We start from the raw sequence: 23,526 nt of genomic DNA, 5'->3' as shown, positions 1-23,526 counted from the left end.
TATTGGCTCCCGGAGTGCCGCACTCTCTCTAGCTGACTGGCTGCTGTCTTCAGGGACTACTTCGGCCTGGCGCCAGGGAATCTTCAATCGATGCTGGCGGAAAAAGCGAGCGTAAGTAATTTATAGAAGGCCGCGTCAACGGAGGCTATCACTCGTCCGTTCCTACACTCTTGAAAGCACTTTATGGCACTCTCCAGTGTTTGCGTTTACTTGTTTAACGAGAGAGTAAATTTTACATAAGAGCCTTAGGCGCATCGCTCTTTATTGAGAAACGCTGCTCTCTTTATGTGTCGGTCAGCAGCTCTTCCCCGGTGGTCAGACTTCTACTGCCAAACCAAAGGCGCCGATAAAAGGGCGCGGGCTCCTGCGCATACCAGTTGCGGGTCGCTGTCGCCGCCGAACGCCAACCATTATAGCTCCCTGAAATACACGTGCCGCCGTCACGCGCGGGAGCTTTGGGCCCTCTGAAGGTTTAGAAGCTGTGGTGGAGCGCGCTCGAGAAGGATAGCGCTCTTCTGCCACTTTCCTTTCTTCCCGTGGTGACTACAGGAGAGAAGTCGGGTGGTTGGAGAGGAGGATGGCAGCCGCCGCCTTCCACACCAGCTCTGGAGTCACTATAGTGAAAACACACATATGATCGATCGTTTTATAAGTATGTTCATCAATACCATCACGATATTAGTGGTGTTTAACGGCTTTGTTCTCTGCGGAATCGCGGAATAAAACAACAAACGCTAGCCAAATACTCTCTCTGCAACACGTGTGTGCCTTCAACCGAAATATTCTGGTCAATTGCTCGTGTCTCTGTATACGTTTTCCTGTCAGTGTAAACGAATAGCTAGCCGAAAAGCTACTCGCTTGCACTGACAATAATCGTCAATGGCATCGATAGGTATTTTTTTTTTTTTGTAAATATGCGCAAGCAGATATACCAGGTATATCTACGTAAGTTGAACCAAACTTGAAACATTTTGTGGTGTACATCTTACGAATAGGACCAACGGCGTTTTGTTCATAGTAGCCTTGAATTAGAAATTTTCTGAAGGGACATATTATTATGCAAGTTTTCAAGTACTCGTGTTGCGGTATTAGTCTTATTTGAAAACTTGTAGAGCAGGCTCAAAACCATATCATGTTGTGTACACGACGTTATTTTTTCACGTGGTTGTTGTTCCAGGCTCTGAAGAAGCCCGCGAAATATTAAAGAAAAACATTTTAAGATTCTCTTAAGAGTACTCACGACGAGGACAAGCAAGTGGACACACACAAGGCGCTCGGGTGTGCCCACACAGTCTCAAGTATATCTTGCAACAAGGCAGTGCGTCAACGCTTGTCAAAAAAATGTGGCCACAACGTACTTGCGCGTCTGGATTGCAGCTATCTCAATCATGTTTCAAAAGAACGACGCGCGCATGCACATTGCAAAAGAAAAAAAACGCAATCCGCCACGGCGTCCGGCCTACTACGTCCGCACATTCCTTATCAAGATCGAAGGCAGCCATCATCTTGTATTATAAGCACGGAGTAAGACAGATTATAAGAGATAGGTCGGTGCTGAACATGGATGCAGACACGCTCGTCGGCTTGTGCTGGACATGCCTGCTTCGTTCTGTGGAAAGACGATTGAGAGCGCTTCAATCCACTCGTATAGACATGCTGTCACGACCTTAGTGTATATATACATATATATATATATATATATATATATATATATATATATATATATATATTGCGTGCTTCTCCAGAGCTCGGAAAAATGCACCATATAAAAGATAACGTGACGAAAACAAATTCATTAGATGTTTGTTAAAATGTTCAACAATATTTTTTTAAATAAAACATATGACTGCAGTGTTCAATAATAAAATATAACTTATTAGCAAACTACTCCTACTTCGAAAATAGTCTAGGTAACACAAAGCGACCAAAAAGTAATATGTCATGGGCCTTATATCCGTGGAAAGTGTACAGCGCCCTCTATTGCTTCAGGTTACGTGAAAATCCCGGTATGTACCACTGTGGCATTTGCACATTTTACCTTTTTCTTAGCCTCCGTGAAGTGGTCCTCAGTCTGTCAGTGAGCTATAGTTATAGGCTTGCATTTTTTTTTTTTTTTTTTACTTGGACAGGAGTCGTTAACCCTGTCACGCACAACGTATACCATATATGCTACGCTGCGTTTCGTGCCTCAAAAGGCTTAAGTGGAGGATATGCAAAGCCAGTAGTTACGTTTTTGATACACTAGAGTGAAATTTCAGCTGCAGGTAGTTCAACAAATCAATTACTTGTTGTGTAGCTAATATATTAATGAAGCATAAGGTAAAGACGTTATAGTTTTCTTTTTTTTTACAAACGCATTCTTCATCGCCAAAAATAAAGGCAAACAAGTTATTCCACTTTTCCTTGATATTAGCTGCGTTTGTTAAAGAGTTAACTAAATATAATTGACAGATGTCGCCGCTATCTCATTTAGTTGGGTGTATGTGCGTCACGCGTAGATCATGCTCTACCTAGTATAACCGAAGAAGAAATTAAGACCTCACAGAACACGTTACGGCCCATTTCGTTGCTTCACTGTCCCATGCGTTCGCACTCTAAGTTGCGCGTGGTGCGATTTGATAATCTTACAGATTGTTACGTTACCATAACCGGTCCAGAGTGCAAGCACTAGATAAGCTTTTGAAACAACCAGAACAATTCATCAAGGGAATTCCGTCAGCGCAAAACTCGCTGAACAGGAAGTGCTGCGCCTTCGAAATCGAACCGCACTGTTTGGATCTTATTACACGGACGCTTGCACGCTCCCTCGAGAGCGAGTGAGTGATGGCAATGCAAATGACAGTGAAGGATGAGCCGGCAGGCGTGCAACAATGTTGCGCACATTTTGAGCCGGGGAGAGTTGCCGTTCTTTTAGTTTTAGAAAGCACTGCGATATTTCCGGTTTGTTGTCGTGCACGAACTGAGTTAGAAGCGAGGAACATAAGGAAAAGATTGAAATCTAATCGAGCAGCGTAGCGCGCAGCAGGGGGCTAAATGGTGAAATGTTTTGAACATTTCGACAATTCGAAAATTTGAACGTAGCCCCTTCGGTATCTGTAGTTCTGGTGTTTTAGTTCATGCGAAACCTTTTCCCAAGAGATGCACGTCTGAACATTGGGACGAGTGGCCGACAGGGTTGTTTTACCTATCTTCTAAACCACCGGGTGTCCGGTGGTGGGGGATCGAAGCACGCATCTTTCGCAGCTACCCGAGCGCTGTCTACCTACTAAGCTGTGGGTGCGTGTATTATTCCGTTTCAGGCTACGGAAAACTGGCGTTAAAAATTCATTTCTTTCGCATCTAATTCAAATAGTTTCTGGCTTTGTCCGAGCAAATCCAAGACTGTGCAAGCTTCGGACGTGACATCGTCAGTATGACTCTCCCTTAACAAACATTGTGTTAATCAAGATATGGCTATAGAGATAGGGATGGCAGTGTTGATTCCATCATTCTGTAGGCAAGTTTGTGAAAAGCTGGCTTCCTCTTATAACACAAATTAACGACTTGTTCCTACAATAGTTACCTTTTATTTACTGCACCGCACCACAAATATTGCAGGGCATCTAATTGCTTGTCCCAATCTTTTGTGTTGGTAATGGGTGCACATCACGCAGCCGTGCGCAAAATTTTGGAGGAAATTTTAATACAGTTGTCACTCCTCTAAATTATAAATGACAAAGACTTCGAACAGATCCTGGCAGGCCTTCAGAATTTACGTCGACCTCGACCAGATACAAGCGCACATGGCGGCTTTAGAAATAACTATTCATATTGCATTCCAATAACAAAAAGACTTACATAAAAGTATCAAAATAAGTGACAAATTAACGATGCAGCGAATAATCTGGCTTTTAAAGTCATTGTCACTGCCAACGCATGAAGAATAATAATGTTATGACGCCATGTGCTATGTCAGAGTCAAAATACTTCCCCAGCTCGATACCGTCTCCCTAGGCCTAGCAACGTCAACCCGAATAGCTGGTCTGAATAACAGTGATAAATACTGCTATAGTTCTTTGTGCACAACGAGCGATGGAAATAAGCTATGGCAGCTTTTACCAGTTATTTTTTGCTGTTGTGGCGGACAGCAAGTAACAAGAAACAATTCGGATCGAAGTGGGTGGTATGGGTGGGACTGGGCGCGGTCATGTTGTTGCGCAATCACTGCAACCGGTGTGATAGCAGTATAAGACGCACGCTCACAGCGGGCCCAACCTATAGCGTATCATAGAAACGTGTCACGTATCACGCAAAGCTAAGTCTCTCTATTGTTGTAAACAGAAGTGTTCACATATTTTGCAGACAGCATAGTTAGAGAAACTGGCGTTATGATAATAAGCGTTATCTTGGAGCGAGTGCTCTAACTCTTCTCATTGATTCTCTCTTGCTGCAAGGAAACGTAAGCTCCATAATACTGAGTCACGAAAAAAAAAGATAATCGGATGTGCCGCCAAAAATACCATCCAATTTTATTGTGCTTATTTCGCGTGGCGATAAGGACTATGAATAGCGTACAGTTACACTGTTATACCGAGCACCATGAAGTACCCGGTAAGTATACCCAGCAGGTGAGTTTGCGAGCTTAGCGAAAGTAATGCGTGATTGTTTTGTTGGTTTACGACAACGTAATCAAACTGACATTCCGTGCTTTCTATAGCATAACCTTTTTAAGTAACCAAATATCACACTTGTGTGTTCTATGTGTGAGAGGGCTTTTTCCTTGCTCCATTTTCACGCCCCGTACTTGGAGTAACACATCCAACACACATATGCCGACACACATGCCAAAATAGCTAGCTTCTCAATACAGTCTGCACCTCAATTTTTATTGTTGTTTTCCCTGAGTTAGATTTTGTGTTCCCCGCCCTTTTCATTTGTCAGGCATAATACTTCCAATATAAAAGAAGAGGAGTTTAACCCGTTAACTCATAGTTCCGGGAGATCTGTTGAGATCATTTTTTTTTCCTCTGAACGCGTGAAACGATTGTTTCAAATGACGGATAGTGCTAATGGATGTAAGGAAACATTATTCCCACTCGTCGCGTGAATTTTCACAGGCGCCGCTGTGAATGGCTGTTCAGAAAGTTGCATTAAAGCGTCAGAATCTTTTCTTCCTTAAATGAAAGCTCCTGTCCATCTCCCAGTGAAGCTCATTGTTTGGGTGCCAGTGGTGAACTTTCTAAAGTTTCGTACAACTGTGCCTGTTGGTGTCTCTTTCTAAATTTCTCAGAGGTAGTGGTGTAACTTGGAGAACGTCATGGTAGCCTGCACCATGGAGCCTGTTGCTCTTTGGGGCTTTCATGAACACAGCAACTTAAAACAGCAGCATGGCAAGACACTTCATTTTCTTTTCTGTTTAAATTTCTCTAAGAGTCCACGAGAATAGAAGGTTATTATGCTAATTCGTGTTTTTTCACTCTATCTTCATTACTCGCTGCTTTCTTTCTTTTCTCACTTCTTGATCAGTGTAAATCACCACGTATTGAAACCACACGTGAAAAGACTGGACGCTTCTGACATCAATATTTCGTTAGTAACATATATTTCGCTTTTATGATAGGATAATCACTGCATCAATGCTCGGGAAAACAGAGCTGCAGACAAGATGACATACATAAGTACTGACGCGCAGGCTGTGTCGTTTTGTGGCTGTTGTTCCATTTTGCGCATTTGTGCTGCGATTCCCAACCGTAATTATGAGCTAACTATTCCCTCACAATTTTCTTCTCAAGTTTATTTCGTTCTTTCTTTCAACTGCACCATTTCAATAAGGTTGCAATCATGAAGCCGCCAAAATGTTTCTTTGCTGGTTCTGTCGGATATTTCTTTCTATACCGAGTGCGATTTCACCAAGCCTTCCTTCCTGGCCCTCTGCTACGCCTTGAAGCGCTAAATATTTTCTCATAAAAGAAAGTTAAGAAAGAAAACGACAGCTCATTCAAATAATTACACACACGCTATTCTAGCGAAGGTTTGAAGCCGCCCGTACTAGATGCGTTGTTTCTGCTCGTTCCCGATTTATTCATATGTTCTTTATTCTTGTGCACTGAGAATGTCTGCGTTCACGATCTTGAAATTTGCTTAAGCGCTATGACTTGTCTTCGGGGATGAAAGATATATGTCGGGAGACATCCTCAATTTATGATAACAAGAGCAGAAAAGCCCGAAGCCCACCCGCGCTATAATGTAAATCAATATAGTCTGCTACTCTGCACAGGGGATGGAGGCAAACGTTCAGCGCTTTCAATGTAGGTGAAAATGGCCAAATCAGCGGTGAGACGAGCGGTAAAAGCAAGCTCTTCTATAAGTGGACGAACATACATAAATTGCCTTCAAATACCCTTCAAATCTCAGGACTTCATGTCATATCAAGGCCATAGGGCCATTCCTTCTCCAAATAAATGTTTCATTCATTCTATATTTCATGAAATCTTGACATCGCCGTGGAAAGATTACCCGTAGCTCTTCCTATTTGTGTTTCTCCAATCACTCTCAGTTCACACGTGAAGACGCCCCCACTGATCGTAAACACTTACCCAGAGATGTACACATTTTGTCCTCTGTCCAGAAAAGGTAGAGCGGCGTACAGATAGTTTCCCTTACCGAATAATTCTTCCCAAATGGCAAGCTTTCGGAAGCCCGCCACTGATGATTAGCATCAGCGTGATTGCAAGAATATGAAGGCGAGCACGGGACTATCACTGCAGGTGCGGCGAAACGTGCACTGTACTTTACGTAAGAGAACTTCTGCGAGCACGGAGTCAGATAATTAGCATGACGAATTTGGCAAGTACGTCTCGATATATGATCTCTTCTACAGCGTCACTATAAGACAGCGGCTTAAAGGCATGAACGCGCTACCACGTGTCCATCAGGTAAGTATCGCGTAGATATGCCAGCTGGATGCCCTGGGCCAGCGACCCGCAGCGCGCTGAGTCGCGTACCTCAGGACCTTATTAAACTTTCGCATCCATCCATCCATCCATCCTTTCGCCTAGCGCGGGCGAAAAAATTGCCGGTCAAGACAGCCGCTTTAACCTCGCCTGCAGCAAAAGCATTACCCAACCGACCAGCTTAAGGAAACATGCACGAGGTAAGGGGTGTCTACTTCCTTATTACAAGTCCTTGTGTGAGCAGGTGCTATTGCAAATGCCCGTAAATTTTACTATCATTCATTGAGAGGCGATAATATGTGAACTTTTTGGGAGCCGGTTCATAGCAAGCGCTTGTTCAGAAAGTTGTGACATCACGGCTGCGAGCTATGTGAAGCTGAGACCTGTCGCTCGCAACAGCGAGTAACTCACCTTAGCAAAGACCTGTTTCGTCAGTTCCTCGGAGAGTGCGGAACAGGGGATAAAGACCAGGGTCTGACCCTGGAAGTGACTCACACGCGCCGTGGTGACCGAGATGCGGAGAAAAAAATGTGTGATCAACATCTCTTCGTAAATGCAGTTTAAATGATCGACTTCAGTGCTTCAAACTGTGCCACGCTCAGCCGGCTGTGCTGTTGCCTGGAGCTTTAACGCGGCCGCGTCTCCGCAGCCTTAGATGTGCTAGATATATACTGCCATTACGTATATGACGTTCTAGAAGAATTTTTCGTCGTACGGCAGGATGCATTTACTCCATAATAGAATACGGGACGTCTATAATGCTCTAATATTTGGTTCCATGCTTCGCCTGTGCTTATCAGTGGATTTCGCGTAAAAGCTTTATATAGGGTTCCTTTGATACAAACCGTGGTTCGTGGGCCCACGGCTCCACACACAGCGTTCGTGTTAAGCGTGGTGACGGCTGTACACTAGTTTGATGGGAATAGCCGACAGTGCTGCATACGGCGTCTGCGGCGTGGAAGACAACATCGAATATTTATTGTGCCAATGTCATCGATTTCAGTCGGAAAGACAAACATTATCTATCGCATTGCACGACTGCACGATCGGCCGTTGTCTGTGCAGGTGCTTCTTGAAGACCGTCCCCATCGCTCGTTGGCCCACAAAGCTGTGAAGGCACTTTTGTCTTTCTTGAGGGTGACTGGACTGTGTGAACGCCTTCGACTCACTCATGCCCTCCGCGCGCGGGCACGAGCTGACCGCGATTTGCCTCCCCCTCCCCTCCCTCTCTATCTCATCGTTCCAGTCCCTCTTTCCTGTCTCCCAGAGTAAGGCAGCCAACCAGACGCGTTTCTGGTTGACATCCCGGCCTTCTCTCTTTATTTACTCTTCTTCCTCCTTCACGAGTGTATCAACGGGGGAAGCAGAGTGAAATCCTTTGCGACCTTTAATATTTAGGTTGAAAATTGGACTTTGAGTAGAGCAGCGCATACAGAACGACAATGATTAATGAGAAAGATTCCAAGCCCGAGCTATCAACAGGATTTCGTCACCATTCTATACAAATATACGCAAACTAGTGCAGCGTGCGCACATGTGGCGATCCAGCTGGCCCAGAAATTATGATGGACAATACTAAAATAAATTATATCTAACCATCCAAATGCATAAAAGAAACGCACGCTGACGTCATCTTTATGGATTGCCACCCTGACGAATACATTTCATCACATTAAAAACAAACAAAGAAAACTGAGCTCCTACGTGGACAGCGCCGTCGAATGTGCGCTAACACAAGTTTCACACACCCTCACGATTCCCGTTGCTTCTATAACCTCTCTTTATTCCACTCAAAGCACGGATTGGCAACATACACATTCGTACATTCTGTCGTGGGTACTTTGAGTACAATCTGTCCGAAATTAATGTGTGCCTTGTCGCGAAATGTCGTTTACCGTAGAAACGTAGCCACTACGACTACAGCGACGAAGAGATGCGTGTACGCCAGCATTTGGTACACATATTTATAGAAAGCCCGTGCTCTCCATATATTAAAGGACTGGAAAGGTGTGGCCAAATTCTTTTTAGCGGATATTGCTCGCTCGACGAGGCAAGTGAATTGGAGCGAGCTACCGGAAAAGAAGGGAACCAACGTTCCCGTCGCGGCACCCTTATGCAGAGGGATTGCCATTAGTAGCACAGAAAAAAAAACGCATAGTGATTTGGCCTGAATAAATTTCGCCTGTTCATTGTGCCGAATACGCGTCTATTACCATAACATTAAACGGAGATTACCGACGAGCATTCTGGCTAATATAATGCTACAAAAGTTCTTTCCAGACATTTTTTTTCTACTTTGCGCCTAAATACTTAAGTAACGTGCAATATGCAGCATAGAACGCCACGATTTAATTACCTTTAAGAATACGTCTTTCTTTCCTGTTCTCTGCCTTTCTCTCGCTCTCTTTCTCTGCCTTTTCAGGGGTTGAAGCGGAAAATAGTGGCCTACCACATGCGAGCTTTTAATCCGTTTAACGGCAAGTCCCTAGATTGGCTAATGATGCTGCAACTAATTTTATTAGCCGGCTCATTTAGATTGTAAGCGCCACCATTGCACTAAGTCGCCATCGCTGAAAGAGGCCATCACTGAAGGTTGGCTTGAGGCACTAATCTGCATCACTGGCAAGCGGCTTGACATTGTGTAGTAACAAAATCATGTTAAAGCTGTGTTATCTTCCCGCTCCCGCGCATCAAGCTTTCAAAGCTGTGCTCTTCTTCTGCAGCTGTGGTGATGACGACCAATGAGTTCTCTTTTTTTCCTCCTTTCTTGCACAGCATTTCATGGGATATCTCTCGAACAAACTTATTCGAAGAAAGGTGTTTCCAGTAAAGTGGATTGTTGAACACCGTCTTAAGAGCAAACATATATCACGGTCGAATTGCGGAAAAATGCCATATACCAAATGACAATTTTACTGCATCGCCTGGCTCAAAGAGGCTGCTATGGAAAAAGTGTACAACACGTTTTATTACATATAAGTTACATAAAAGCCTCAAGTTTCTAGAACTTGGTACCTGATTTCCGCGAAGTACTTTTTTGTTTCGGAACGTTACTTTCCCACTCATTATTTTTGCCTGTTCTTATAGAACGTGTTTTCCTAAGCGTATCACTCATATTATATTGCGAGTTAATACAAGGAATAGGCTGAAAAAAATTCTCGCAATTAGGTTTCTGCTTGACGCGCAAGTCCCAAGCGTGTGTTGCCATTTGCGTTCTATACCGGACCGGGCGCAACCATGAGATTGCGATAGAAAATGTGTGAGAGAGAGAGAGAGAGAGAGAGAGAGAGAGAGAGAGAGAGAGGGAGAGGTGCGTCCTTGGAGGCAGGTTTTGCAGAGCCTGTCATCGTGAGCCGGCATAGCCAGGTTTCGCCCAACTAACGGCATCAACGCAGTGCCTTGAAGGAGTCGAGAGCTTTTCCGTGTCATTTGCATTCTCTTCGCTCGTGCGCCACCTTAGAAACGCCTCTTCTAAAGTGCGCGCCACATGCCTGCAGCCCGTTGTCTGCAGGGCGATCTACAAAAAAGAAAACGGAGTCACGTACGGGACGTGCTAAGTCCTTTGCCGATTACACGAACCGATTGCGTTGCCTTCGATTTTGTCGTCGGCCCTCCGCATTCACTCGCGTGTTGCATTTCTGTTGCTTGACGCATGTTTTGCGTTGAAACGGTAGACGCCTCACTTTGGCATCCGTGGCTGCTCTGTCTGCTTTCGTGAATTGCCTCCATTTTCTCTATCCTCCTTGGAGCGCCCATCACTGCGAAAAAAGAACTGAAATTCAGCCAAATTCACTTTTTTCTTTAACGCGGCTGACGATGTAAGATTATATGCAAGCCAAAATCATTACAGAGGAAACGCTGATGTTCATGTGCCGCGAGAGCGAACCGAGGGGAAGTCCGGAATTAGGAAAGACAGCAGCAGAAGGAAGGGGAAATGCAGGAAGAGTACTCAGACGGGAATATTCAGTTTGGTGCCTTATGCCGGGGGAGGTGGAGGCAAAATGGTAGGAAGGAATTAGACAAGAGTAAGCAAACGCCATTGAAACTCAATGGCCAAAATTTTGGGCGAGGTTACATTGCTGAAATTGTTTCCAATAAGTGTCATACTGTCAATTGAAATAAGGCCCTGTAGCGGGTTTTTCCACTTTATCTGAACGAGGTCGAATTAAAGCACAACCTAACTAATGTGCAGCTCGTGAGAACCCGGGGAATGCACGCTGAAATCTAGCACGATCTCTAGCAAATTCTTGCCTACCTACGTCCCAGATAAATGAAAGAAACAAAGCCACAGTAGAAGAAGGGCGCACGTCCTTCTTCAGAGTCATCCCGGCCACGGCGGCCGCATTTCGATAGCGGCGAAATGCGAAAACGCCCGTGTACTTAGAAGTAAGTGCACGTTAAAGAACCCCAGGTGGTCTAAATTTCCGGAGTCCTCCACCACGGCGTGCCTCATAATCAGAAAGTGGTTTTGGCACGTAAAACCCCATAATTTATTTAATCTTCTTTTTTCTTCAGGGTCTGTGACTATGTCAGATATTCTGACGAAGGCCGTGCCAAGGCCGGAACATTAGCACGCAAAAGTTGCTTTTTCGAACCTGTGATCACTTCTACCCCTGAATATGGTCTATTAAACTTTCCTTTAAAACATAAGGAATGCAGGCAAGGTGTCTCGAGCCTTTCACGCTTGTAAAAACACTTTTACGTAGCACGTATTGAGCAACAGACTGCTGTATCGGGAATTGTTCGTATTGCTCTACAGTTTTCTCATTGACACTTTTCAGCTAGTTACAATAATAGAGAAGTTAATAAGTAACTATTAAGTGTTTAATAAGTACGTAAGTAATGTGTGATTAATAAGTAATTGTCAATAATTATTATCTACATAATTAAGCCATCTATTGCTTTCTGGTTTGATTATTTAGGTGACTGATACTGATTATATAATTAAGCGATATACACGATAAAAATAATCTGAGTAACTCCAAGCAACGGAAAACTACAGCATCTTGGTTCTGTCCAGCTACGTAGCATTTGCATATTTTTAATGTTTCGCTCAAGTTAATTGAAACACGCTGCATAGCGTCACCGTTCGCGGCTCTGGCAGTCGGTGCAGTGGTCGGTGCGATGCCTTAATATATTGCGAAATAAAAACACGTGTAGAGCTGCCCTCAAATTTCGCATTAGGGAGTATCGTAAGCCTTGGTGATTTTTATTTTTGTGTGTGTGTGTGTACGTGCGTCTTTAACCTATAAGTGCATGTTCAACCACCGAACTCAAACTTCAGGCCATGCTGCTTGGCGTGTGTTTGTGAGCGTAAAATATATCTTAAAAAAGATAATACTGGTGTACAAATATGGACAGACTAGCGAAAAATGGTCTGCAAACATTCACGCATACACGAACTGGCCGGCGTTGCGCCTAGATCGATACCTATACCATTCTACCTAGGAAACGATAAGAGCAAAGAATATTTCTTTTTAATCGTTAGTGTAGCAACAGCCTTCATCCTAAGAAGCTTTCTCGCGTGTCACCGGAGCCTGTTTTTAATTAACCGTGCACGACATGTTTTTTTCTTTTTTTTTTTTGCTTCTTGCCCAGCGCGTACTTTTAATTATCGTATCCGGTTCTCACCTTGCAAGGTAATCTCGTCCGCTTATAATGTACAACCGCCTTTGGTAGCCTGCTCCGCCGTGAACACGTCCGCTGGGAAAAGCATTGGCACGTTCTCTCAAGAAAAAAAAACGTATCAGCATATTGTAGTGGCTCCTTCAGCATCGAATTCACATACTGCGACAACAGCACCTCCTCTCGGCAGGCACCACGATCTTCTCAAGAAAAACTCAACTGCGGTTTACACAACGTCGTCTTCGTTCCATACAATCCGCCGCGATGGCTTAGTGGCTATGGCATTTTGCTGCTAAGTGGGAGGTCGCTGATTAAATTAAACCCATTTCGATGGGGGAGAAACGCAAAAAACGCCTGTGTTCCGTGCAGTGTGGGCACGTTAAAGGTCCCCTGGTGGTCAAACTTAATCTGGAGTTCCCCGCTACGGCAGGCCTCATAATAAAATCGTGGTATTGGCACGCGAAACCCACAGAATGCATATTCATTCGTTCGATACTGTATTGCCTGGCGTGACGTCCTAAATACAGACAGAGATATGCCACCACTCTCACAAACCCCACAATTTTTTTTTACCAAACCGAGTGCCAAGCTCGTGTGGCTCCAACCTGCATTTTAATTGGATGTCAGCCCACCAAAGTGACAATAGCGCACACATATAGGCGCATGTGCCCATTTCTTCTTTTCTGTTTGCTGCACGGACACGTACAATCGAAATGCACTACTAACGGACCCAAAGTGCCACCTCGTTGATTCAAACTGCACATCAGTTATGCACGAGAGGGGTGAATTGGGCATCCAGTTGCAGCGTCGGTGCTCAAAAGTTTCGCCTTTCTTCGCCGTGTGGTGCGGTGTCGTATATAGGTGGTGGCGTCATCGGGATAAACAGATGCAAATCTTGGAGGCTACGCTTTTGCTGGTTGAGACGGGCGGAAGCGATTGCGGGAGCCAGAAGTATGTCGGAGACGTCGGGTTTCTGACGCTACCTATTGTGAGCTGAAGAAGGCGAGGTGGCGAGCAAGGCGACGCTCCGCGACGATGGCCGCGCACGTGGCGGAAGTGGTGAACAGAAGCACTGCCACGTCAGTACATTTCTTAGCTTGTTAATACTTTCCGGCGCTCCTAATATCTCACATCAGCGCAGTACCTGAGTCATAATGCGCTAGAATATACGGCACAAAAAGTTAATTACCTCTCTCTCTCTCTCTCTCTCTCTCTCTCTCTCTCTCTCTCTCTCTCTCTCTCATTTGCTTTAGAGTGAGTGTTGCAATATGGGTGCCACACGGTAGCAGAGAAAATCTATTATTCGACATGCAACAACTGCGACTCCACGAACTTTATTATAGCATAAGCCCACATTTATGAAATGACAAGGAGGAACCAAGACAGAACGCCTCACAGAGCATTAGATCTGCCTTTTGATAGGCCGAACTCGTTTTGTCCGAGCGGCCTTGTTATGCTCTTCGCGTACACTCAGCCTCGATTCATGAAGTGTAAATTGTGTATAAATAAGCTGGGGAGCACTTCGGGTACTGGCAGTAGCACAAAGTATTAAACAAGGAACATTTCCTTCGCTTGGAGTTTGGGCGTCTTGGAGTACGCAGTAGTATCGGCCCAGGGCTTCAATGGACAAGCACACCCCGCAGCGCGAGCTTCGTCAACTCTTAGTCAGTGGAGACAAACAGAAACCTCCGCAAATTGCCTAGCGGATGCACGAACGACTAACTTATTTTTCAGCGTACAGTTCATTGGAAGGTAATTTAAGTGGCTAACGGTGGTTCGCGCACGATATAACGCCATGCGATTCCTTCGTCAACTTCCGCTCGAAAAAGACTTCGCGTTATATGAACGAAAAACTAGATATCAGCCTGAAAGCTAGGTGAAGTTTCGAAAAGATTTTTAAAAATCGTCTTTCGGCTTCCTAAAACGGAAAAAAGAAGAAGAGGCTTTGGAACAAGGGGAAAAGCTCATCCTATACCGAGTCAGTGTCACCGCTACCATAGCGTGAGTGTGGCTCAACTAAAGCAGCTACCACTGCTTCAGCAAGTGGAAGGACGAGGGCAGTAAAAGGCCAGGAATTAAGAAATTAACAAAGTTATAATTTAGTCCACTTACTGTTTCGCTCCCAATCATCGAGAGATGACTGCAGTGCAAAAGTTATTACGCAGGTGTAGGTGTCATATATATATATATATATATATATATATATATATAATCGACGGAGAGAGAGACGGCGACGAGGCTCTTAAAGAAGCACATGTGTCACGTTACGTGTATCTACTTGCCTCGCCTGTCTCTGCTATACTGGCTCATAGCTTTTCGAAGGGCAGGAATCCAGTGTAGCTGTTATATACACCCACAATGTTCCTCAATGCTGCGCGCACTGCATTGGCGTTACTGTGGAGCAATCGCCGGCAACTTTTTCCAGGCTTTGTGCGCCTGCAACAAGCAACAAGTCTCCTCCTCCTAGCACCATTCTGAGGACGGAGAAACGCGAAAAGGCTGATGTACTCTACTTTGGCAGCACGTCGAAAAAAAAAAAGAACAGGCGTTCCAAAATTTGTAACTGGAAACCTCCATTACTGTGTACCCTCATAACCCGTATCTATCCTGATGCAATTGCTCGTCAATGAAATCAAATCATCAGCCTCTGCCTCGCATCGCTTGACTTTGATTTTTCTAATACTCCTTGATCTTTAGCCACGTGGGTACATTATTGATGATCCTGGGACAGCCGGCTTCTCGGTGAACTATTTCCTCTCCCTCACATCGATTACAGAGCAACGAGGACAAACAATTTTCGGTTTCTCGTCATTCCTGAGTTGCTTGTTTCATTTTATTTTTTGTCTGCCTATTCTTTTCTCTCTTCTTTTATGATGTTCACCGTATTTTAGCTCAGGCCTCGCTCGCTGTGCCAACCAAACACCACTGACAACGTGCATTTTTTGCCATAGCTGCTGGAAGCCAATTGAGTTAATCGCGTCGCAGTCTGCGTGCCTCAGCTATTGCTGTCCCCTCATCCTCCCGACACGTCTGAGCTCCTTTGAGAAAAAAAAAGGCCCACGATGATTTTTCCTTATGTGACGCTATTGAAAAATATTTTGACCCAGAGGGCCGCAAGTGCGATCGAAATTTTCTCGGCGACTCATTTGTACTGGCCAACGGTGTTTGTGAACGGTAATTGTCTACACGTGCTTCGGAGTGTATAATCGTTGCTCTGTACCACTTTGGTTGTATTTTACGATGGTCTGAAGCGGAGTGGCAAGCTTGATCAATACTTCTTTGGAGTAACTCTCCCGGTAGGCTTGCATTGTTTAATTCGCACTGGCACACTCAACAACAACATCATTTAATAAAAAAATAACGTTTACAAAAAGATCAAATACCCGTGTCTACTAACTCTCACGATTTTCAATGCTTGAATGTGGCTCTGAAAATATCCGCATCCAAATTCCACATCATTCTACACTACCGACATAAAGCTACATAATGTAATGCTGAACATTTTCACACAAAGCCTGTACATAGAAGATACTAATATATATCTTTTGGGCGCTCTTTATATAAATAACTGTAAATTACAAATATCTTGCAAGATTTACTTTTTACGCCACCAAGCAGATTTATTTATTTATTTATTTATTTATTTATTTATTTATTTATTTATTTATTTATTTATTTATTTATTTACATATACTGCAGCCAAATATAGGGCTATAGCAGGAGCGGGAGCATTACACATTAAAAACACACGCATGCAAAAAGAGGGTAATGATGAAAAAGAAGCGCTTTACATGTTAGCGAAGGGCTTATCAGTGGTAGCTATAAGATCCTTTAGTGATAGTGAACGAATGTTACCGTGTAGAGAATTAGAAAACTCTATTGCACGTGGAAAAGAACTGTGCCTGAATGTGATAGTGTACGAGCACAAATAGTTGTCATAGTCAAAGCGTGGGAGCTACGTGTACAACTTGCGTTAATAAATGTGACATAGTTACAATCAGAAAAACTATACGTAGAGTTATTAAATGCATATAAAAGTTTTAAGGCTTCAATGTAAAGTGAAAGTAATGGCTCAATGTTCAGAGATTACTGAGTCGGCGTTAGTGAGAAACTGCGGCTGTAAATTTGGCAAATGAAAATGGGTAGATTTTCGTTGAACGTTATTGAGCGAGCCTATTTCACGTTGTTTGTAGGGGAACTAAATGGCAGATGCATATTGTATAGCAGGGCAAGTGAATGTTTTATATAATAGTAGTATAGTATAGCGGGGGGCATTAGCGAAAGTGCGGCGTAAATAACCTCATTTGTTTAGGGCTTTCCCTTTTATGTATTTCATATGTTCAGACCAAGAAAGATGTTCTGTCAGAATGGCACCTAAGTATATATATGTTGAGACACTCTTTTAAGTTCGATGACATCCACAGAATAATTGAACGAGAGAGGGCCCTGTCTATTAAACAATGACATCGCGACTGTTTTACTATAGTTGATGTTCATTTGCCACGTTTTGAAACAAGCACAGAAATGCATGAGGGATTGGGCAACACGATGATGGTCATCAATGGAGTTAATATATTCGTATAATACACAGTCATCTGCATAAAGTTTGATCTTTGTTGAGGTGCTACGAGGTAAATTAATATTATATATCATAAATAATAAAGGGCCCAATACGGATCCCTGAGCAACGCCTGACGTAAGGTCGCTAGGAGTTGATTCCACTGAAGGAAAAGAAACAAATTCTGAGCGACAATGAAAAAGTTTGCTATCCAAGAAACAAGACAGTGATTATTGAATATGGCGTTTAGTTTTACCAGTAGTTTAGAATAAATCACAGAGTCAAAAGCTTTAGAGAAGTCAATAAAGATAGCATCCACTTGATTACCTATGTGTAGGTTAGAAGCGATATGATGAAAAAAATCTACTATTTGTGTTACAGTGCTATAAACACGACGAAAACCATGCTGGGCAGATGTTAGAACGTCATTAGAGTTAAGAAATTCGATTATATGTTTGGGAATAATGTGCTTTAACATCTTGATGACTGAGGTGTACAAGGTATCAGCCTGCAATTAGAAGTTGTTTATCACCTGATTTATACAAAGGCAGGACTTTGTCGGTTTTCTATTTAGTTGGTACTTCACCAGAGTGTAAGGATTTCTGGAAGATTAGAGTAAGGTACTGAGTGGTCCATAGGGAATACCTCCCAAGGAAAGAATTCGGGGTATACCATCTGAACCGCTACACTTTTTAGTGTCGAGATTCAAGATTGGGTTTAAAACACCAATAGAACTTATTACGATTTCGTCTAGTTTATTAGTTTGGGCCTCACAACTAAACTTTGGAACTACATGGTTATCAAGGATGAAAACAGGCTGGAAGCACGAGTTAAAAGCATTCGAAACTACAATGGGGTCTTTAGTAATAGGGTCGTTGATCTTGAAAGAGGTAATGCTTGTTGCACTAGAATGAATTGATGTCCAGGACCTATCAGGATTTGATTTAAGTAATATCGGGAGTTGCGCTGAAAAATAGAAATCTTTAACATTTTTAATAGAAGTACGGAGTTCCTCCTTGGATTTTTCAAAAGGAACGCGTGACCCAGGATTAGAGTGCTTTGATTTAAGTTGTCTGCATACGCAGCGTGACAGGTGCAAGATACAACCATGGGCTGGATGATGCCGAACGTAAGTGAACGCATGAACTCGCTGACAGGGAGGCAAGATCGGCCTCCCCTTCCTCTGATGAAGTACGGATTGCCTACTCGCGACCTGACACCACCTCCATGATCAAGACACTCATGCAGGACCTTACAAAGGCTTACAGAGCCCACTCTGATAACATTCACAGACGTCTCCGTATGATTGACCCAGACGGTAAATTCTGTTTGCCCCCGAAGCTTACACGGAGCAAAACATCATTGCTACACAGTATTCGGCTCGGTGTTGCTTTCACCCGTCGCTACGCACACCTCATCGGCCAGTCGAACAGCCCTGATTGTGTACACTGCCAGATGCCCGAAACACTGCAACACGTACTGTGCGACTGCCCAGCATATATGCTGGAGCGAAGGACGTTAGAGTTCCTAGCCAGCGTTGGCAGACAACTACTGTCGGAGGAAGATATTCTCGGCCCATGGCCTGACACTGCAATTTCAATGCGTGCCACAAAAGTATTGTTGAAGTTCCTGCAGGACACCAAGCTCGACGAGCGGCTCTAGCGAGGCAACTGTCTCATGTACATAAGCACTCACCACTTCTCTTATCATCATCATCCATCCCACTACTTTCACTCCCCTTCCCTCTTCCCCAGTACAGAGTAGCAGACTAGAGCGCACTAGCTCAGGTCGACCTCTCTGTCTTTCCTATCAATAAATTCTATTCATTCATTTTTCGAGAACATGCAAACCTGGATCACGTATCCAGATACATCGGTTGTCATACTCTGCATGAAGTGGACCATGCAATTTAGGAGAATGTTGTGTTTTTTTTTCTAATAATTTTTATTGCCGTGATATGTCTTCAGTAATCGGCAAGTAACTCAGCTTTCGCATCATAACTTCCGGCATTTTCTCTACAGGCGCAAGGATTGCTAAATAATCGCTCTAGTTAGCTATTGAACAAGGAAGCAAAAGGAACCCATACGCGATTACAAGAGATATGTCTCTAATTTGGGACGCTTCCATCAGCCAGTGCAGTTCCTGTGTACGCCTTTCAGTGCTTTGGTCCTGTCAGCGCCGTTTCAAATACAAACCTTAAGCAATGTTCAAGGGTTCTTGAATCTCTCAAAAAAGAACGTGTTGTCACTTTAATTACGTATAGTACTTCTTCCGATATAGATGCGGTTTTGATCGGCAAGGCCTCAAACTACCAAGGCTACTGGGACAGCAAGCACGTTCCCAGGAGGGGGGGGAACCCCCCCCCCCCCCCGTAATTAAGCGCCATACCCTCCCCGCCCACGCCGACACTCCTCACACACATTCCTAAAGCGCCGACAAATCAATCTATTGGGCGGTCAACATTCTGCTGCCTTTTACAGCGAAAGCCGTATGTGACTAACCTTCGGCAGTTTTTTCGGTGTAGTTTTGGCCCGGCATTGCACTACCTTCGAACCGACCCGCGGCGGGGGTGAAGAAGTTTGCTTTTGGTTTGTGAGCTTTGACTGTAGTCAGCTCTCGCTGCAATTCTGTCTTCACGGAGTGGAATGGTCGTCAATTTTTTCCCTCTTTTTGGATGGCGGTAGTTACCGGCATCTCCTGGGGTGTGAAGGCCAGTTTTCTCATCGCTTCGGTGCCCGCGCGATTAACTCGTGATCAGTTCAGTTGTCACCATCTATTCAACGATGACGCGCATCGTTGTTGCTTCGTTAGTTCAATCTTCTCCGTTTAGACTGATCCAGGGACCAGGAAAGAGATTCGGTTCATAGTCAGATGGTCTGTATGCTCGTGGAACTAGTCGCGGCCGGAGAAAACGCCAGCTGCATTAAAGTTTTCCTTTTGCTTCATTATTTCCTCGAGTGACGGTTCGCCGCGACGCTGGCAGATCCTCGGAACCCCATACTCTCGTCTGTATACTTATGTACTGTAATTACCATACGATGTAATAATGATAAGCTGATTTGGTTTGATTTGATTTTGGTTAGATAACGTTGGAAATAAAACAATGCGAAACAGACTCCATTATCAGACCCTGAAATAACCGTTAAACCCATCAGGAATATGACTTTCACCCGTTAGCTCGTGTGGCTTTTCCCTAATGTACAGCGCTTTTCGTGCAAAATGGGCAGCTGGAAACAAGAGTCGCAAGGAGTTGAGAAATTAAGCGATCTACTAAGGGAGAAAGCCAAGGCAACAGCCAAACAGGAAACAAAAGCGAAAATTAACAAAGTTAACCGTTGTTTGTGAAAATATTTATGGATCAACATCTCTTTATTTAAAAAGGAAGTAGAGAAAACGCGGCCCGAAATGGAGAATGATGCCGTGTGTTTTTAACGACGCTTCTACATTAATCTTCGGCTTGCCGGACGGCCCAGAGCTGGTCTGCCAGCTCTGAACTTCTGATAGCCGCCTCCCAGCGGCGGCGACGCCTACGGAGCCGAAGATGCCGCTCGAGTCCAAGAACTTCGAGCCGTCACCTGAGGCCACCACATCAAGAACTGCCGGACTATTCTTTACTAAAGTTTCTTCTTCTTCTTCTTCTTCTTCTACATTAATCAGTCTGGCCGCCTGACGTAGCCACTTCTCTGCTGTGCTAATGCGGGCGTTTTCCTAACCTGGAGGTTCTTGAAGATCCGGCATTATTGTAGACTGTTTTCCCACTTATCTGCAGTTACTCAACAACAACAAAAAATGTGGCATGTGACACTGCACTGAATTGGTGTTCATGCCTGACCCAATTTTAGTTAGAGTATCATATAATAAGCATTACAGTAGTGACTTAGGACATCATTGACTAGCGCGAAAAAGACATCGGACGACAGCGAGAAGCTCACAGGACAAAACGCTAGACTTCCACTGAATGTTTTACTACGAAGAAACATAGGATTCATGGAATGCGCAGGACCAATGTCTTTTCCTGGCTAGCTAATCACGTCCCAAGTCTGTAATAAGCACTAAGTGGCCCAACTGTCTTCTCTAATTACAGTACTCATGTTTTACTAATTTGGTACCTGCATAAGAACTGCTGCTCCACTTTTAAAGAAAGCGATAATTTATTCCACTTACCATTTTCGCCCCGAAGCACAAAGATTGAAGCAAAATAACTATTGCCCGAGTGTTTCCTTTCGTATATACGCAGAGGGCCGGCTCTTCAAGAAGCACAGGTGCCACGGTAGAGTGACTGCAAGCCTCGGGTGTCCCTGTCATTTTGGCTCTTAGCTTCTTCCAAATTATGCGATTTTATTGCATAATTATTATAATGTAATATATTATGTATTATGTTATGGATTTTATTACATATTACTTGCGCACTGCCCTGTCGCGGCCAGGGAAGGGAAAAAGTCGTAAATAAGCAAAGTCTACATTATATTGTGGATAAAGAAAAGCTCTCAAATAAACTTTTTTTGGTCCCTCCGGGTTTAGACTTCCGTTAAGGCAAACACTGTGTCGTGCCGTATCGAAATTCACAGTGCCTTACGATTTATATTTATTTTGTCAGAAACAACAGTGAACCAACCAACATCGTTACATGTGCAGCGCAATTTAGTGCCTGGTGCCACACGTTTCCGCCCATTCAGTGCAGTTTTTTTCTCAGCCGCTACAAATTCGGCGACAATGCGTCGGTTGCTACGGATGTCAAGTGGGAATCCCCATTTCAGCGGCAATCGGAGTAATATCATTAGTTCCATGACGATGAAGGAATATACAAGCTCAGGACGGTGGCGTTACACACCGTGAATTACGGTGTTCATTTTAACACCATAGCGTTAAAGATCCCGTGTGAGAGAAAACCTGGCGTCAGCGCCCGCAAAAATAATTGAAACCGCGCATACCTAACCACGCAGGCCCTCCATGTGGCGCAAAGACATTACTTAAATAATTGAATTTCTCAAGGTAAAATGCATAGAAAAATTGCAAAATACGCCTTACACAACCTACTGGCATGATAGCGTCGGATTGTAATTTGAATATACAAGAAAATATAATTATGTTACGCAAAAACTTAAAAAAAACGCAAACCCCTTTTCCATCGTTTCTCCCATTATTAGAGCAGCCATGGCCACCCAGACTTGCGTGCGCAAATCTCAAAGGACATAAAGTGTCGCGCCCGGTTCCTTGCAACATCTCCAGATGGCGCCCGCCTCCACCGCATCGCCACCCACGCAAGAGGCCGCGTTTTTACCAGAAAGCCCGCCTTCGTGCAAGGCATTCACCGCCAGCGTTTCACGGTAAACATTACGGTTACATAAGCAGCAGTTGCCGGGAAGCGTGAGTAGCACCCAAGGATCTTTGAATGATATCGCATTCCACACTTAAAAGCGAAACTTAAGCGTCTTCCAAGTTTCTTGTTTCAAAATGAGAAATAAAAGCAAGCTGTCACTCGAATGAATCCTTGGGGGCAACTGATAATAGTGTTAGCTGCTTGACCATCGTAACCGCGACAAGCAGGCACTTGCTGTAGTTGTTACGGCATCGTTGCCATAACTACATGGTGATACATTTTTCACATGGGTATATCTTGAAGAAACATTGACAACGGAAACATGTCTTTATCGACACCAGTACAGAAATGTAGGGCGTTACTTTTAGGGTAAAGCTCGTAAAACATCCACCAGGCTGCTGAAAAGTCGTCAGTGAGGCTCCCTGCTTCAGCGTCCGTCCGTGTAGTGTTCCAGTTAGGCGGATGGGTCAGTTCCGGGCGATTTGTAGAGTCATTTATTAGTAAAAAGCTTTGAGTGGTCCGTGTCGATGGGGAGAGGCACAACACGAGCTGGCACTTCACCGCTAAAGCGGATCCTGTATCGACAAGCCGAACGCCACACTCGCAGACAGGGTGAAGCGCTGTAGCATTTCCCGGTCCACCGCATGGTCGCCACGAAATGTTGGGCCAGCATCTGTGGAGCAAAGCAACGAGCGTCAGTTCTTAAGATTCAGTTAACTCGTGCAGCTCTAACAAGAAATGGAGTGAATATCATCAATGTTTCTGTCATTGTTTGCGCGATTGAATACATCACGTATATCTTCATGGAATGTGTATTGAATGATAAAGTGATTTGTTAATCTTCGTGTGCCCAGAATTACACTAACGCCGTGTCTAAGGTTAATATCTTGGTGCAGTAATTTTAATAATACAAATGTAGTGGCGCGCAGCTGATTGTGCATCATTGCAGACAGTCAGTGTTTAGCGGTCTCTCTCTTTAGCGGTTCAGCGGGAAATAGCACTAATTTTTGTGGCTTTAGACCACATAACGCTTCTGAGTTGTTACCATTCATGAAACCACACATTACTAACTCAAGCAAAAGACATTTGGA

At 44.1% G+C, this 23,526-nt stretch overlaps 2 protein-coding genes and 1 long non-coding RNA gene across 3 annotated transcripts in view; 1 reads left to right on the top strand and 2 right to left on the bottom strand.

Moving 5' to 3' along the window:
* Positions 1-23,526, top strand: part of LOC139057709 (uncharacterized) — a 531,286-nt gene that overhangs the window by 333,390 nt on the left and 174,370 nt on the right. The gene's annotated exons all lie outside the window — the stretch shown is intronic.
* Positions 246-7,432, bottom strand: LOC135914308 (uncharacterized). Its single transcript, XR_010568281.1, has 2 exons — positions 7,344-7,432; positions 246-614 (listed from the first exon to the last, which is right to left on the bottom strand). It is a non-coding gene; the product is annotated as an uncharacterized lncRNA (long non-coding RNA).
* Positions 22,744-23,526, bottom strand: part of LOC135914320 (guanylate cyclase soluble subunit beta-1-like) — a 112,513-nt gene continuing 111,730 nt past the window's right edge. The window contains exon 13 of the mRNA XM_070535576.1: positions 22,744-23,108. The gene's annotated coding sequence lies outside the window, so the exon portion shown is untranslated. The remainder of the gene's footprint in view (positions 23,109-23,526) is intronic.

Source organism: Dermacentor albipictus, chromosome 3 (assembly GCF_038994185.2).
Source record: "Dermacentor albipictus isolate Rhodes 1998 colony chromosome 3, USDA_Dalb.pri_finalv2, whole genome shotgun sequence".
NCBI classification, from domain to species: Eukaryota; Metazoa; Arthropoda; class Arachnida; order Ixodida; family Ixodidae; genus Dermacentor; species Dermacentor albipictus.
Note: the sequence above shows the minus strand (reverse complement) of the source record. Positions and strands in the feature narration are given on the sequence as shown.